This window comes from Lygodium microphyllum, chromosome 26 (genome assembly GCF_053477565.2).
Source record: "Lygodium microphyllum isolate KBCC chromosome 26, Lygodium_microphyllum_v1.1.10, whole genome shotgun sequence".
Lineage (NCBI taxonomy): Eukaryota > Viridiplantae > Streptophyta > Polypodiopsida > Schizaeales > Lygodiaceae > Lygodium > Lygodium microphyllum.
The window spans coordinates 65,530,248-65,535,568 of NC_141160.1; the positions used below are offsets into that span (position 1 = coordinate 65,530,248).

General features: G+C 40.7%; 1 pseudogene; it reads right to left on the reverse strand.

The window, feature by feature from the left end:
• Positions 1-4,030: 4,030 nt before the first annotated feature.
• LOC148013348 (DNA (cytosine-5)-methyltransferase DRM2 pseudogene) lies at positions 4,031-5,089 on the reverse strand (annotated as a pseudogene).
• Between the last annotated feature and the right edge of the window lie 232 nt (positions 5,090-5,321).

Below are 5,321 nucleotides of genomic sequence, written 5' to 3' on the forward strand. Positions count from 1 at the left end.
CTTGTATACAAAGACTCATCAAAGCTTTCCAAAGCAAACACATGACAAATATGTTCAACGTGCATGGCTGAAATATTAGCCCCATCATCAGCATCATCAATACAAGAAAAATCCATATCTTCATACCTTGTTCGTGAAAGCATATCAACTACTAGGTTGTCTTTACCTGCTAAGTTCCTGAACTCAAAATTCATGGATTTTATGTACCCAGTCCACCTAAGCATGTCAATATTTGAAGTAGAAAAAATCATGATCATACCTAGCAGAGGCAAACAATTAGTCTCAACCACCACAGCAGCTCCAATGAAGTACTCTCTGTCATTCTTGAGAGCCATGACAACTCCCAAGAGCTCTCACTACAACAAAAAGGGTTCATAGACACGCTTGTAGACGCAATATTTGAATTGTGAAAAAAAAAGTTAGGCACATTTATTAACGCGTCTATTTGCGCGTCTACAAAATCGCGTCTAAAAGCGCGCTTTTGATCAAAGTTACATGCACACTTAGACGCACCTATAGATGTGCGTATAAACGTGCTACGTAAATATATAATCATATTTATAAAAAAGTGGACATATTCATATTGTGCGTCTATACAAGTGTGTATCTACGCGTCTAAAACCGCGTTTACTCTGAAAGTTTTTGACGAGAATAGACGCGTATTTATCCTATAATTTAGACGCGCAAAACAGATTGTATGCTTAGAGAAAACAGAGAAAGATTATTTCGAAGATTGGATACTCAAAACAAAACAATGTATGTAGCACACGAAATTTCATATATATAGATGAAACGTTTTTACATTATGAATTCTAGTGCTTGTGACGTCATGGTCGCAAGCACTAGCTGAAAGTAATACATATCAAAAATTAAAATTACAAGCCAAGGGGAGGCATGCATGCATGGGGCTCCTTTATATCTCCTCAGAAGAGGCATCATCATCGCTACCACCACCGCTGCCGTTGCCGCCACTGCTACTGCTAGTCCCCCCTTCGCTATCCTTAACTGCATCATGGTTTGCCTACACAAAGGATTAAGGTATATAAATACCATTATAAACAATAAATTAGAGTTATCTATACTTTTCATGTAAAAAATAAAACATACCTCTTTTGGTGGTGGAATCCTCATGGCGCGATTATATTGCTCCTCCATGATGAGTCCCTCCTTGTAGAAATGCTGCCAAGTGGATGCCCGATTATGACCTCCATGGTAGCCTACCTCTCTAGGAGTAGGCATCCTACCAACGATATGATACTACAAAACAAATTGAACATACAACATATTAAAACACACTACATAATGAAGTGAAACAAATTACAAAATTTAATTTAAAAAAAGAAATCAAATAATACTTACAAACTCAGCCTCCCATGACTCCCTGCCACCCGATCCATAATGCGATGATCCCATGGTTGCCATCTGGATAGTCGCGCCTCTGCATGGTGGCGACTTGTCATTTTCTCCGCTGCTCTCTTCTTGGACTCTTTCCACTCCTTGCGGTGGCAATTGGGTGGTTGGCCATATCCAGGGCGCCCCTGCTCTTGTCTCTGCAATGACTCCTTGGCGGGCGTCATAAGGTGAGACCTCTTGTTATGAAGTGCGTCTCTCACCTTTGACCGTCCCCAATCATCTGAGAATCATGAATTCTCGGGATTAGGATACCTTTTATTTACTGCCCACAGCACCTCTTGCCACAAATCATTTTTTTGGTGCTTGAAGGAAATCATACAATCTTTGTATGTGGCATGCACGACACTCCTCAAGTAGGCTATCACTTCCCTCCCCTCAAAGTCATGCAAGATATCACCAACATCAGTGATAGAGTAGTACATTTGTGGAGGCCCACCTCTCTCATTTTTCGGTGAGGGTGATTGAGAGCCACCACCTAGGCAACCCCCACAAAGCCCTCGACCTCCTCGTCCTTCCGCACCACTCTCCCTCCTCCCTCGACGTGCACTACCCTCTACCTCACTCGATACACGTGCTTCTGCAGATGCACGTGCTTCGGCCGATCCATGTACCTCAGCTGATCCTTGTGTAGGCAAATATGTGATAGGTGTCCCAGACATCACACTGAAAACCTCATCTGCATGGGAGGGCGACCAAGATAATTGGTCATCTCCCCCATGAATTGCTCCTTGTTGAATGGGGTGCTGGAGGATCCAGGATTCCACATCTACACAAGAAAAATCATATTACCCTATGTAGATAAAGCATATTACATACAGCGGCTATACCTGCGTCTCTGTGTGCGTCTACACCTGCATCTCTGTAAGCTTCTGTCAGCGCATCTCTGTGGATGTCTATCGGCGTGTCTATTTCCGCGTCTATAGCCACGTCTACACTGTCATCTGGATGCGCTGACACACGCACACAGTCCCACCATTTCTTCTCAAACTTGCTTAAAAAACAAAGCTAAAAAACCTCCATAGATGACAAGATCCAGCATGTGAAGAGAGAGAAGAGAGAGACAAACAAACAGAGAAAGCAAACAAGATTGAGAGAGAGAATAAGAACTCGCCTTCTTTGCTTGTTCCAATGGGTGGCGGGGGCTAGGTTGCAAGCTCCTTGTCCTCCTTCTCCCTTCCCTTGGTAAGTTGCTTCAATCTTGTTCTCTTCCTTGTTGTTTGGCTCTTGTTCTTTACTCTTTGGCTCTTCTTTCCTCCTGTCCTCTTTTTACTCTTATTTCCTTGCCTCATTGTCTTCATGAAGTGATAGATAGACATGAGTAGTGATGTCGAGCTTGAACTGCAGAAAACACGCAAAAAACGCAGGAAAGCACAGGTTTGAAAAGAAAGCCACAACTTTTTTTAAATTTTTCTATACTTGCGTGGCGCATCTGTCAGCGCGTGTATATGCGCAGATAATTCCTGTTATACGCACTTACAGACACACAGGAAAAATTTAAGGAATCAACGCATGCATTTAGGGAATCAATTGACCTATGTGGTGACATATATAGCAAAGCTTGAGGATAAGAGATAACACATTGGCAAGTCAATTGGCACATATATATGTAGTGACTTACTAGACCATCCCACTTACAATTGCATATTATCCCACTTACGTATCAATAGGTGGATAAAGCACGAATGGTTTTTAGCTAGAGAAAGATAATGCAATGAAGGTGTACACGAAAGAGATAGAGAAAGGCATATTATCCATCAATCAATCAAAGATATGTACATGAAGTGACTTGATATAGTAATTAAAGTATCGTCATTTTTAGGATGCTCCATTGACTTCTGCAAGTTCCTATAACCTTGAAGTAGAATATAGCCAACCACACTGTCCATGGAAGGAAAACTTGGCCTCATCAAATTAACCAAGTTAATTTACTTATACATTTCATAGATAAGAGATTTGTAGTTGGCTTGTTGGTATTAGTCACCAACAAGTGGACACACTCGCTAAAGATGATGAAAAGAGGACATGTGCACATTGGTTACATGTGGTCCACCTTATCTAAAATTATATGTGAGCTATAAGTGCACCTTGACATGATTTGAATAGCTTGCATATGCACAAGCCAACTGATTTACATCAATCTACTCGTGCTATGAATTGGCATGCATGGCTAGGTTAAGTGCACAACATTAAATGAGACATGTGAGTGTATTGATCAGTTCTCTCTCTCTCTCTCTATATATATATATATATATATATATATTGCAAATGCACAAGTCAACCTTTGATTTATATATACATCCAATCATCATGCCCTATCCAATCACATTTGTATAGGGCATGATTGGATGTGTATAGGGCATGAAATCACATATATGTAATTAGCTTTGAATGATTGGATGTATATTTGTAATACTCAGAAAGAAGTAAAGTTGGTAATGTATATCATGTCCTATGCATGTATATGCCCTATACATGTATATCATGTCGTATATACATGTATATCATGTCCGTATGATCCTATACATGTATATCATGTCCTAGCATATGATCCAGGTGTAATTATGTCGTATATACATCCAATCATGCCCTATCCAATCATGCCCTATTCAAAAAAATACTAGCTGTTAAGAGGTTTGGTCATATTCAGGTAACCTCTTGCTTGCATGATATGTTTTAAACTACTCAGAATCTTGGGAAATTCAAAGAAAATATAGGATTCTTTGCCACCCAAGCCTACCCTGCTTACTCTATTGTTGCCTGAGAGATTGTTGCAGGGGCTTCCCCCAATTATGAGGTCAATCTTTCCCACTGCATCCACAATCTCAGCCAACTTATCATTAGTAAGATCTCTAACATCATCCTCCATTTGAAATCGGTTTGTTTGTAAGGTTTTGTTCCACTAGCTGACTATTATGTTTTTACATTTATCATTGATCTCCACAATAACAACAGCCTTCAAAATTATACCCAATTTGTGCAATGCCACTTCTTTCCCACCAAGGCTCGAGAATAAGGACAGAACTGTTAAACCTTGCATATATAATTCTTTCAGTGGTGAAAGACTGTACGCAATAGTATTGACCTGAAATGAGTTGCCCAATGCATCATACCGATCTCAAAGGGTAGAGCAGCCTCAAGTGTGGTCACGATCATATCCAAGCACCAGCTCAATCTCATGGGGTTCAAGTGGGGCAGGTTGGCCTGGGCTGACCCAAACCAAGTTCCATATTTTGCATGCCAGAACAATCTCATGTTGAAGATAAGAAGGTATCTTGCTTTCTTTGTGGGAAGAAAATATTTTTCTGATCAATCCACGTATAGTGCTAGGGGCACCTCGTGTGTTTATGCAATTCAGCTTCTCTCTCGGATCCCATGGGGGCCAATACTTCTTTGTTTTCAGAAGCACCTCAAAGATTTTCATGGGAGCAAGGGGAAGGATCAACCTTCTTCCATCTACTGGAAGGTTATAAACATAACCACTCAGCCTAAAGCATGCAGAAAAATATCTAGAGTCTGTGAACTCTGGATCTATGCCATTAAAATGCCATTTGATGGTCTCCCACTCTGAATTGGGAACGTTCTCAACATTTTCAAAATAGAAAAAGGGAGGGCCTTCCATCAAACTATTCAATGGTTTTAGCTTGCCTTTAAAAAAGGCAGGAATTCCAAACCCCATGCCCTTTTTGAACTTGAAGGGTGGGATAGAACCTAGATGTGGACGTGATGTTTTTCCATTCATAGATTGAGTCTCGAGCCATAAAACACTCGAGTCTTCACTAGCACTTTTATCCAAGTCTAGAGTAGGAGTAATGCTGATCTTTGTTTTAAGGCCCAAGTAAGTGTACCATAGCTTAAGGGCTCTTTCATCTACCCAATATATTTTGCTACAGACACCTCGTGAGGGTCCA